Here is a 13,383-nt window from a genome sequence, read left to right as displayed (position 1 = left end):
AGTGAATCTGTATACTGTGTGTGTGTGTGTGTGTGTGTGTGTGTGTGTATTTTCTTGATAACAGTGGGTGTTAAAAATACTTCATAAATGCACATTACTGCATAAGAAGCAGAACTTGCTTCCATTAAATGCCTAGAATTTTATAAAGATTACAGGAAAAATTGTTATGTTATCTGTCATTGAATTAGCTGTAAAAGGAAAATTATAAACAATTGGGCATACTCATTTTTATGCTTTCCATTAGTCAGTGCATACTGTTTGATCCATTTGTGAGGTGGAAATGGCATTTAGTCTGTAAAATAGCCTAAGATTGCACAGTTTGCAAGTCTATGCAGAAGTATGTATCTCAGAGGAAACCCTTTGCCAACATACTCATTTCACAAACAAGGACTGTGCTGAGAGGTGATTAATCTTTAATTCACGAAGGAATTCCATATAAGCTGTGTGTGCTTTCTGTGCTTCTTTAGAAAAGAAGTTGGAGCGCGGGTCTGCAGTCCATCATTGGAAGAGGGTCCCAATGTAGTCCCCACTCAAAAGATATTGCCCTCACCCAGAAACATTTTTATTTTATATATGTGTGTGTGTCTGTGTGTGTGTACCCATTTGAATTACTCTTCCCAGACCAACCATTTACTGAGTGCTTCAGAAAAAGATCTCATGATAATTTCAACTCTATGATTTGGAAGCTAGTTATGAACATAGGTATGGCTATATGTTTTGTACCAGAGGTGAGAGTTGTGTGGCCCTCCAGATGTTGAACTGCAGCTCCCAGCAGCCTTAGCCAGCATAACCAATGGCCAGGAATACTGGCGTTGCAATTCAGCAATATCTGGAGAGTCACAAAATTCCCACCTGCACTTGTCCTACTGAAAGGCTAATTTGTACCCCCCCCCCCCCAATCTTCCTTTAACTCAGTACTATTTAAAAATCTACAGGCATATCTCAGTTAATAAGGCATCTGACAAAGAAGCTCCTTTTTACAACCTTTTTATACTTTCCCCTTCATTTTTGTGTAGCTGTAAGCTTTTTTAAAAGAAGCATCAGCATTGGGAGAATTGTAAAGGAGGGCTAGAAAATATTTTCAGTGTCAGGTTTCAGCAACTTGTCAACAGTAAACAATGCAAAAAAAAAAAAACTGCCCTTACTGAGGACGTGTCTCTATACTGATGAAAAAATCGGCCTCACCTTCCATTCTTCTGATCCACAGGGACCCTGTTAAGTCCACACACACAATGCACTTTGAAGCAACACCAGCACAACAGGCCACACATTTCCCCTTGGCAAACTCGCTCCTTTCTCCTTCCCAGCATGAATCAACCTATCAGCCAATAGCCTTTATGGTTTGCCTGTCAATCTATTGGTTCCATTCTAATTGGATATTACCCCATCTAATCTCCTTTCCCACTTGACTGCGCCAGCAAATTCATGATGGAATTTCAAATGTACGCACACATGACAGAGAAAAATAAAATTACATTTCATTCAACTTTTATGTATGAAAATATCCAACCATGAGATCAACATTGAGGGATTAGATTGGGGCACCCACTCTATTTTTGTCCTGCCTTCTTGTGTCACTTTCATGTTTACTGCTCTTATACTTCTCCCCTTCTCTGATCCCACCCCCCAATCATTCACTCATTCGCTGGTGAGATCTGCCATGTATGTATGGAGGGATGGGGGGAGGAAGTGCATGAGTTCTCTGCTTGAGTGAACAAGTGAAGTATGGGGCGGGATCAGAGGAGAGTAAAAGCAGTAAACATGAATGCAACATTCAGACAGGGGAAGGAATATTTTATAATACTTAACATATAACATATTTTATAATAATTTATAATACATAAATACAAAATATACATTATACATAACAAACAACAAACAAACCAACAAACATTTTATAAAACTTGCCTTCCAAATTCCTAAGTTGATATTTATATTTGAGTTCTGCTGACTTTGTATTTTCCACTGCAGATTCATACTTGTGACCTCCTCAGCTGAGTCCATCCATCATGCATGTGGTCTTCCTTTTTTTCTACTTCCCTCTGCCTTTCCTAACATTATTGTCTTTTTTAACAATTCATGCCAGCCTAGAATTACAAACCTAGAATTTGGTTTGTAATTGCAAATGAATAACTTTCATTGCAGACTTTAGAGAGGGTACTGGATCTAGTAATGCTTTAGTTTGCAGTCTTTCTCCATTAAAGTTAATAGGCATGATATTATGATCTGCAACAGGATTTCACCGTTAATGTTTAGTTCTGTTTGCTATTTTTTGCAACATCACTATATCCCTAAATCCATTCCCCCAGTTACAATGCTTGCCTCTTTATTTCTATCAAACATTTGATGGCTTTACTGAGTATTCAGTTTTTATAGCTGCTTGTTAAACAAAGTGTTTACACACAAATCCTAAAATAGTTTGCCCATTTTCATTTAAGAAAAAATTGCTTTGTATTCAATCCCATTTTTCAATCTACTTCTCAGCGGCAAACTACATATGAAGATGAATGCAAATAAGCTTTTTATATACTTGGTATTAATTTTTTTCAGTAGCAGCTGTTTCAGGGGAAGATGACTAGCACCTGGACAGGGTGTTAAAATATTTTTAAAAATCATTTGATAGCTATATCCAGAAACATAATAAAATGGGGAGGGGAGTACAGAGGGCAGGCACTCCCCCTGAACGTTCAAATCCCTGTCCTTGAATGAAATGAAATCTATTTTTGCAGCACCAGATTAAGATGGCTACCTGTCTGATGTGGAAAGTCTTAAAACAAATATCTGTGCTTTTTATTTCCTGAGATTTAACCATACAGCTATAAGCAGTACATGTACAACTTTTCAACATTAAATAAACTTACCTCTGCCTTCCAGTGTTGTGGTCAGGGAGTAGAGTACAAACAGTTGTATGACTGATAGGAGTGAAGAAGAGAGAGAACTGGGCAGCTGGCTAACTCCAGGTTGAAGGAAAGATTGTGTATCACCCACATCTGTGCCTTCCATATGCTTTGCTGTCACTTCTCACGCTCAGCACTTCCTACCTCACGTAACCGCCCTCGCTCTGATTGAATCTGCACTGCAGAAATAATGCAGTTTGATACCGCTATAGCAGCCATAGCTCAATGCTATGGAATTCTGGGATTTGTAGTTTTGTGAGATATTTAGCCTTCCCTGTCAAAGAGTTCTGGTGCCACAACAAACTACAACCCCCAGAATTCCAGAGTATTGAGCCATTGGAGAGACAGTGGTGTTAGACTCTATTATTTCTGCAGTACAGATGCAGCCCTAGTCTAATGGTAGGGCTGGCCAAATCTGAGGGTGAACTTTTTGGGATTTGGTTCTTTGGAGTAAGTTAGTTAAATAAGCTAACTAAGTAAAATTTCAGTGGTTCAACAATATATAAGATGAATACTGGGAAGTACTAACAACAGAAAGTATAAGGGTTTCTGGAATGTTCAGAAAAGGGACAGTCATGTTACTCCCAGTATTAAAAGGAAATAATGGAGCAAGGACCTACTTTATCTAATGCTAAAGTAAATGACTTTCTCAAAGTACTGCTTTCACCCTGTCTTTGTACAGTCAGCCCTCCTTATCCACAGATTTTTTTAAACCACAGGTTCAAGCATCCACAGCTTGAAAATATTCCAAAAAAGTATAAATTCCAAATAGCAAAGCTTGATTTTCTATTTTATATAAGGGACACCATTTTGCTCTGCCATTACATTTAATGGGACTTGAGCATCCACAGATTTTGTTATCCATGGGGGGTCTTGGAGCCAAACCTCAGCGGATAACAAGGCCCCACTGTAGTTTTATTCAGAAACTGGAATCTATAAAAAGGTTATCTGAGGGTTTGAGATAAAACTATTGTGTGACTGGAAAAAGTCTTCTCCCACAACAGAGCAAAGAATTGGTTAGAATCATAGAATTGTAGAGTTGGAAAAGACCACAAGGGCCATCCAGTCCAACCCCCCTGCCATGCAGGAACTCTCAATCAAAGCATCCCTGACAGATGGCCATCCAGTCTCTGCTTAAAGACCTCCAAAGTAGGAGACTCCACCACACTCCAAGGGAGATCTAATATCAAATTAATTAAGAGAAAACAGCCAGATATAAACATATATGCCACAGAGGTTGGCAAAACTCTTCCAAACTCTGCCCAAACTGATTTAGTAAGGCTTTCAGTTTATTGGATTAATCAAGATTCTAGACTGTAGCCATAGATTAAGCATACTGGCATTTGCCAATAATCTTGCACTCCCACTGTCTCGCCTCCTTTTATAGCTCTTCTTCTTCAGTGATAATGCAGGCTTTGGAAATGGGAGGATTTCTAATTTAAAAAGAGATTTCCCCAAGCTCACCTATGTGCATGGAGAGAGAAAAGGAGAGGATGCAAATATTTCCACTTTCTGTGTTTCAACACAAGGTGGCAGCTGTTATACACTTCCATAAAAAGAATACATTCTGTTTAGATATTCATTAAAAAAATGTCAATATTAATAACTAATTATCCTGAAAGGAACTTAATTTAATTAAAATCACCCCTAGCAGCTCCAGGACCTGCTTTTAAAAGAGGCACATGTGCATGTATGTGTGCCTTCAAGTCATTTCTAATTTATGGCAAAACTATTATGGTGTTTTCTTGGTAAGATTTGTTCAGAGGGGATTCACTTTTGCTTTTCTCAGGGGTGAGAAATGTGACTTGGCCAAGGTCACCCCAGTGGGCTTTCGTGGCTGAGCATGGATTCAAACCCTGGCTTCCAGGGCTGTAGTTCAACACTCAGTCTCTACACTATGCTGGCTCTCGTACCCGCAAACATTTCACAGATTAAAACTGGGACTCATGTGACCAAGCAACATTATAGAGTGGTCAAGATGACAAAAAATATTAAAGAGGAAGAACATAAGCTAGGAGAGACTGCAGCAGTTTGCTTTTGCCTGATCCTACTCGGAAGGACAAGATTTCACATAAATTCGCAGAACTAGTGAATTCACGTGAATGTGTTCTGGCCCCACTTTCCTTTCATTCGAAATTAAGAGAAATTCCTCCCATGTGATAAACTCCCTTGTTTCAAGATTTTGCGCAGTTGAAAGAGGTGTCTTATCAGCCAGGATCACAATTCCACATCAGGACTACATAGTGTTGTGGGTTTATGCACTAATTGTGCTGCTTTCAATTCAATACTGGCTTATGGAGATCCTATCATAAGATTTTATTGGCAAAATTATTCATAGAAGAGTTGCCAATGCCATTCTGTTAAGTCTGAGAGAGCATAATTTTCCCAAGGTCAACCAGTGGGTTTCCATGGCTAAGTGAGGATTTGAATTGTAGTTTCCTAGACCTCTAGTCCAACACTCAAACCACTACATCAGGCTGACTCTCTGTCGATTGTGCTGCACCACACAGTTAAATGGATAAGAGGTATTAGCAGAATCCTCAGATGGATGTGCAACTGAATGGGCATGTGACTTCACATACACATCTGCATACACAGTGGCCCTGAGTGTGCAACTCTGGTTCATCAACCTTGAACTGAATGCAGGTGTTCTATAGTGGATGTAAATATCCAACCACTTCCAGAGGGGAACTTGCACATGTGCTAAATTTTTTTTAAACAAGAATATTCAGGTAGAGCTGATCATCCATTATAACTATTGTAGGAAATCAAAAGACTGGAGTATCTCTTATCCTATAGGAGATTGTGTCAGGGAGAAGTGCATTGTTATGACTGAGAGGGATGAAATCCTGAGAAAAAGCAGCCTGACCCCATCCATAACTACTTCTGTATTTTGAACTCAATTTGAAGCAACTGGAGCAAGTTGAGGACAAAGGGAGAAACTAGGAGCAGGAGAGAGAAACTGGGATATTTACAAAACAGCTGAGTAAGAGGCACAGCAGAGGATTAACTGGAGATGTGCCTGCTACACTGGGACAGTTGGAGGATATGCTGTTAATCACAGTGCTCCATTATGAAGAGAAAAATAACAAACCACATTACAGTTTCCTTACTTTGACTATTTTTCCTCTATTTTATACGTTTATCAGAGGCATTCATGTGAAGAATTGTCCCAAAGGAACATGCTGTGTTTATTTTCTAAGGCCATAGGGTACAACCTTTTGACTCTGTAATTAAGTGTGCAAATTGATTTGACATTCTATGGTCAGTGGATTGTGCTCAGCTCTGATACGGCCACACAGAACAGTTGTGGGTCCATGCCACCCCTTTTAAAGACTGCACACTGTGATCAGAGTACTTTACTCTTGTTTTAAAGTCATTTGATGTGTGATGACAGATTATAGTGGAATAGTCCCACTTAAGGCCAGATAGTAAACAAGGCCCCCAACTGGTGCTGTCTACTATAATCACTGTTTACTACAACAGTGATTTTGCTGTTGTAAAAACAAAGATAATATAAAGTTCACAATTCCTTGGACTCTGTCTAGGTTGCAAATAGTGGTAAATCTTTTTCATATTCTTTAATATTTACCAATCTAGTGTGAGATTGTCTACACCAACACCAAAATTAGAAAGAAGAAAAAAGAAGATGACAAATTGCTTATTGTTATACATTGGTAGTTCTTCTTTAGAAGCAGCTCTATTTCTGGCTAGGTGATTCTTTATAGAAAGATATTTCTACAGTGAATGATTAAATATACAGATTATAATTGTCAGAGGTGTATTGCTATAAATAATTAAATGTACAGGGTATAGTTGCCAGAGGCCTAGATCCCTTTGTTGGTCCCTGGTTATCTTTGTTTAAAAGATGACCATGGTGGTGGCTGTAGAGGTTGATTGTTTTGCATTATTAACATTACTTTAGTTGTTGTGAAATAGTAGAACAATAATGAATAAAAGAGCTCAATTCATGGATGGTCTCTAACCAGAAACCCCAGCCTCCTGCACTATAGCTTGCTATCATTCAGTAGGTTTCTTGAACCTCTTTGTACCATTTTCAGAGGGCTACTATGGAAGGTGGGTTGGTGGAAATGTCTGCTAGCCCTCTCCTTTTTTAAGTTGTCCCTTAAGTGCTGATGGACCCTCCAGAACAGGAGGGAAAGTGATGTTGGGGGTCATGGGAAATTGCTAAAGACTCCCTTCTTTCTCGCAGTCAGAAAATTCTAAGTCAAATTCCCAGGGGTTCCTGCAACTTGAATAAAACTCTAGAACCAATGTACTGGGCAAAATACACTGAGGCTGCAATCTTACTTAGGAGTAGCTCTCTCCAAACATAAAAGGGGGAAAGTGAAAGGGTAAAGAACGAATCTAGCAGCACATTTAGGACTAACTGGTTTATTTTAGCATGGTCACTTATGGTGTTCAATCCCCTTCTTCAGATGCACTGATGCAATTAGAATCATAGAGTTGGAAGAGACTACAAGGGCCATCCAGTCCAACCCCTACCATGCAGGAGATCTAAATCAAAGCATCCCCTACTCGTGTCCATCAGCCTCTGTTTAAAGACCTCTAAGGAGGAAGATTCCACTACACTCCGAGGGAGTTTGTTCCACTGTTGAACAGCCCTTACTGTCAGGAAGTTCCTCCTAAAGTTGAGGTGGAATCTCTTTTCCTGGAGCTTGCATCCATTGTTCCATGTTCTAATCTCTGGAGCAGCAGAAAACAAGCTTGCTCCCTCCTCCATATGACATCCCTTCAAATATTTAAACAGAGCTATCATATCACCTCTTAACCTTCTCTTCTCCAGGCTAAACATCCCCAGCTCCCTCAGTTGTTCCTCATAGGGCATGGTTTCCAGACCCTTCACCATTTTAGTTGCCCTCCTTTGAACAATATCAAGCCTCAGTTATATTAGTAATTACATTACTGTACATCAGAAATTATGTGGCATCAGAAAGATGCAGTTTGTGACACTGGCCATAAATACTGACATGCACTGTAGTTGTCTAAGGTGATACAGGTCAGGCTGGTGCTCAGGCAGTTCTGAGGTTCAAGAGCAATAAATCTGCATACTGAATCTCAAGTCCCTTGAAGTCCAAAACTTTGTGGGAGAGAATTTCTTGTTACAAATTTCTTTATTCCAGGATAGATACTTGAAGATCATTGATACTATGTGGAAAGAGATTATAAAGTTCTGGTGCTGGCTTGTGTGTTTTGCCACTCCTAATATCAAATTTGTGTCCACCTTGTCCTTTTTGTTCAGTGTAGACTACAGAAGGGCATTGCTGACAGAGGATGAATATATCACACTGGCGAAAGAGCAAATAAGTGCACCTCTGACATTGTGGGTAGCTCTTTACTCCCCAGATCATTACAGTTACAAAGTTGTTTCATACTGTGAGAATGGTTGAGACAAGAGAAGAGCTTTGGGAATCAAGCTTAGAGGATGGCAGTTTAATGCATTCTGCCTGCTTTTTATTCATGGACCTTTGCTTTCATAGTAATATCATTGAAATGCGATTATTTTTCTCATTTAACATCTTCTGAGTTCATTGGGTTTCTGGGATCAATAAGATTAAACAGCATTACTACACTGACCTAAAAATAAAAATGTACCTAAATAAACATGTCATTTGAAATAAACCAGGTTATGATTAAGGCACATCTGCTAATCCCCCCTACCCACAGCCTAAGGTTTCAAAGTCTGGGTTCTACTACACTGTGCAACCCTTCTCTGGTACTTAGATCACTCATGGTCAATGAACTGCAAAAATGTAACAATATTAGTACCTAGCTACCTAACCTAATCTGTAACGTCTTTCTTTTCCAAGTTGATTTCACACAGCATCTTGAACGAACTCTTGTGTTTCAGTGACACAATACAACAGAGGTCTTTTTTCACCTCATTCTTTAGTAGACTTCTCATGAGTTCACTGGGTTGAGCTGTCCCTGAAGATCTGAAAGTCCATAAGACAGTTAGAAGATAGGTCTTGGTTTCCCAAGGACATTTCCCAGGCTATGTCTTGCACTTCTACTATATTATTCTGTGGGAGAAAATAAGTTTTCCAGTCAGTAGTTTTGCCCCACTCAGAATTATGTAATCATATAAGCACCCCTCTGAAATGAAAATAATGAAATTAAAATTGCTGAAATATTTTACACCAAAGTTAATCTGTTAAAAAGCAATAATTGCTAGAATTAACCCATTCTCAAAGAAGTACATATTTTCTAAACACCAGATTCTATGTGACTGGATTATGGATTAATTTCCCCATCCTTCTCAATATGGCTGCTCTGCAAGTTGTAATGTCATACTAGAAGATCCAGTGCCATTCACAAGTATTTTTAAATATTAGTGGCATATATTTCAAGAATATATTCATGTACAACTCATTATAAGATCAGTCTTTGAAAGATTCAGTTAACCTTGTGAAAAGCAATCCTCGCTTTTTTACTTCTATATATGTGTTCTGGCCCCCAAAAGTCTCTTGGGGCAGGATCTGGTTGGGGTATTATCCTTGCACATTCCCTAGTTGTGTAGCAGTTGGACTTTTTCCAGCCTTGTGCAAAGAAGTACCCCATACCTCCTTACACAACTGTAGATGTGTAATTTTCCATTCTTCCTGGCAGGTGGGTACAACTCTGCTCTCATGAACTGACCAGAAACACCCAATTGTCTCTGTTGATGTGAGAATAATTCTAGGGCTAAAACATTTTGGCTGCAGTGATTAAGTCCTATTAAACTTGACATTAAACCTAATATACTTGGAGTAGAAAAGCAGAGCGTTGTGCTGCTAATTGGTTAGATTTCTTTTTAAAAAAAACCTGAATAGTGACTGAGTTAATTGCACAGTATGAATATATGATGTGATATAAAATATACTTATTTACTTCCCCACTTTCACAATAGTATTAAATGATATATTTATATATTATATATAAAATGAGCAGTGTGATAGTGATATATTTATATTATAAAAAGTATAATATAATATACATTATGCACATGTAATATTATAGATAATGTACAAATCACGTAATAATACACATTATTTTAATACATATGTTAATAAACATCTGGAGGTGGTAAGCACTATGTTACAGGAGGCAGTCTTTCATCTCTCTAACCCATGACAAATGCCTTCTCTAAAACAGCTATTAAGATAGCTATTACAACACATATGCATACATCATCCGACCACCAAAAAAGCTTCATTTGCTTCAGAAACGTTTACTCATATCTTTACTCATATGTAGATTTAACTGATGGCTAATCAATGAGTATTAATGATAGAAAATAAACTCATTTGAGATGTGGTGCTCAAGAAGAGTTCTGTGGATACCATGGATGGTTAAAAAGACAAACAAATGGGTACAAGAGCATATCAGATCTGAACTTTCCCTAGAAGTCAAGGGCAAGTTACAGACCACCTAAAACGGGTGGTCTGCCGCCGCCGCCGGTTGCTGCATTCGGGAACCGCAGCGGCCAAACTGCGTGGTTCCCGGGCGTAGCCAGAAAGAAGCACCGAAATGGCGCTTCTTTCTGGGGCCCGTAAGTGCCACCATGAGGCACTAGTCATGCACTCGCGGCGTCACTTCCGCCACGTGACGTCCAGATGCTACGCATCCGCGACATCAAAATGGCGCACCCCATGTGGATGGGCACCGCCATTTTGTACGGACTCAGTCCGTACTAGGGTTGAGGGGCGTCAGGAAGTGATGCCCCTTCTAAACCCTAACACGCCCCTTCCTAACCCTAGCATGCCCCTTCAGCGCGTCTATAACGCACCAAGATGACTAAATTGAGGCTGTTGTACTTTGGCCACATCATGAGAAGACATCACTCACTAAAGAAGATGATAACGCTTGGAAAGATAGTAGAAAGAGAATAGAAGTAGCAGAAGGAGAGGAAGACAACACACTAGATGGATAAACTCAATCAAAGAGGACACAGGTGTAAGTCTGCAGGAACTAAACAGGGTTGTTGAGGATAGGGTGTCTTGGAGATGCCTCATTCCACAGGGTCCCCAGAGGTCAAAATTCACTTGAGGGTAGTTAACAACAAAACCAATGAATGGTGTAAAACATAAGATTCATGGTTCAAAATATCTTTGTACTGCACCACAACCATTTCCCTGTTCAGTGCTCCCAGTTGTTTGCCTTGGAGCTCACTTTCTTGAAAAAGTGAATATAAGAAGCATGTACATGCTTCTCATTCTTGGCAGTCACCTTGCAGAATGTCCATTGCGTGCATTTGAATGTGCAGGCTATAGGAGGAAGAAGGGAGCAGGGTTTTATAGAAACCTCATAGATCCATATTTTGTCCATCTAATTGACTAGCTTGAGCCCGTATCACTCAATACTGTGGTCTCAACTGGTTTCAGATGATGAACAGTCAGAACTGGTTAGTACTTGGAGAGAACACTAGAGATGTCCAGGTAGGTTAGGAAAGAATCCTCATTCTGACCTGTAGTTGCCCATACTGGGCCAAAGAGATCAATGGCCTGACTCAGTATAAGACAGCTTCCTAAGTGCCTGCTTAATGATATTTATTCAGAGGTCATTAGCAATTAGTAGTTACAAGAGTAGTGGTCACTGACCCTGAATAATCCCAACAATCAGCTGCGTCAGTATGGTGGAGTTTTATGGGATTCCTGGTACGTGAATACACACACCTCCCTTGTTACTCACTTATCATTAACAGTAATAAATATAATTCTTCTCATAAAACTTTAAAACTGTAACTGGTAGTGAAAGGCAAATTATAGATAAAGAGGATTGTTAGGTGTTTATAACTGATGAACTGATATACATACTCCATGCATGTGCTTCTGTTCAGTTTTGTTCTTGCTCTTACCAACTTATCTATCAGAAATTCACATTAAAGGAAGCTAGCAATATGATCTACTTGTCCTCAAAGTTTAGAAGGCAAGCAGGTCAGAGTAAGTGCTATCCTTGGATAACTTGGGTTTCTGCATTACTCACTGTAGAATATAATCACACGTAGCCTTGTTAACCTTGCAGGAGAATACAAGGAGATACAAAATAAAAATCATGATAATATCTTTATTAGGCCTAATAAAGGTATCATTGAGATGTGTTCTAAGAAACAATAAACATACATCTCTGCCATTTCAGAAAGAAAGTAAAAATGGAAAGAGTTTGTCTATGTGTAAGGGTGTATGCATATGTATGTGCCTTCAAGTCACCTGCTGACTTATGGTGACTCCATGGATTTCATAGGGTTTTCTTAGGCAAGGAATACTCAGAGGTAGGTTTGCCAGGTTCTTCCTCTGAAATATAGCCTTCTATAGCATCTGATAACTTGCTGAGCTGAGCTTCCATGGTCAAACAGGATCGGGTGCCTTCAAGCCATTTAGGCCCCAGCTGTTTAAGGGTAACCACAGATAAAAGGAAGTAGTTCTTCACACAGTGTATAGTTAAATTGTGATATTAAATTGTAGAACAAGATATAGTGATTGTGGACAGTTACACAAGTAGCTATAAAGAAGGATTTGACAAATAAATGGAGAATACGTCTTACCATGATTTCTGGTTTTGATGGCTGTATAAGCTCAGACTCAGCATGTCTCTGAAAGCCAGTGGCTTGGTGAGAAAACTGCTTTGTATCCTGCTTGTGGACTTCCCATAGGCATCTTGCTGGCTACATTTGGTCTAGATAGGTCTTTTGACTGATCTAGAAGGATCATGTGTGTCACCTACTCACAATTCCTATATTTATTTGATCCACATACATCTTATGAATATTTGCATTATGTAAGCTCATTTGTAAAATGAAATGCAATTGCTTATTTTGTAATTGTGTAAAGCAAAAGAAGAGAGAGAGGCTTGCACTAAATCATCACCTATTTTCCTGACTCCAAGCTCCATAGATGCTACAGTGAGTTTGCCTAATTTGGATGAAAGAATACAAAGTATGTATCTGATGCAAAAATTAGGAATAAATTCAATTTAGGTTTACTGTATTTTGTAGTTTGAACTGCAATGGATTTGTTTGTGTGTCCTAGTACGTTGATGTTAAGTTCACAAAAGCTATTAGAGATTGAAATATAGTTTTCTTTTACAAGTGATTCAGGAATATAAGAGGAATGGGTCACTTAATTAGGTTCTCTATTATTCCATGGCAGATTTTGTCTGATCAACACAACAAAATGAGGGGAATCGACTATTGCTAAGGAGATTGTTTTCACATCTCAGAACTATCTAAGACAGGCCTGTATCACTTTACAGAACTCGTTGAAGGTTTACAGCCAGTGTCACAAATTGCATCTTTCTGTATCCTATTATCTGTATGTTAATATTTAATTGCTAATAATTAATTGTTAATATACGTGAGGTTTGAAAGTAAGACCATCAGTGTGTTTGAAAAAGTGGATTGAAATCCCTGTAAAATGATATAAATTATTAAGTCTTAAAGGTGCTGCTAGATTACATCTTTCCACCCTTCCTTTTTCCTGTTCATAGA

The sequence above is a fragment of the Sceloporus occidentalis genome, unplaced genomic scaffold (assembly GCF_023333645.1).
Source record: "Sceloporus occidentalis isolate IW3139 unplaced genomic scaffold, rSceOcc1.0.p SCAF_4, whole genome shotgun sequence".
In the NCBI taxonomy this organism is placed as follows: domain Eukaryota; kingdom Metazoa; phylum Chordata; class Lepidosauria; order Squamata; family Phrynosomatidae; genus Sceloporus; species Sceloporus occidentalis.
The sequence above is the reverse complement of the archived record's forward strand: the minus strand, read 5'-3'. Positions refer to the sequence as shown.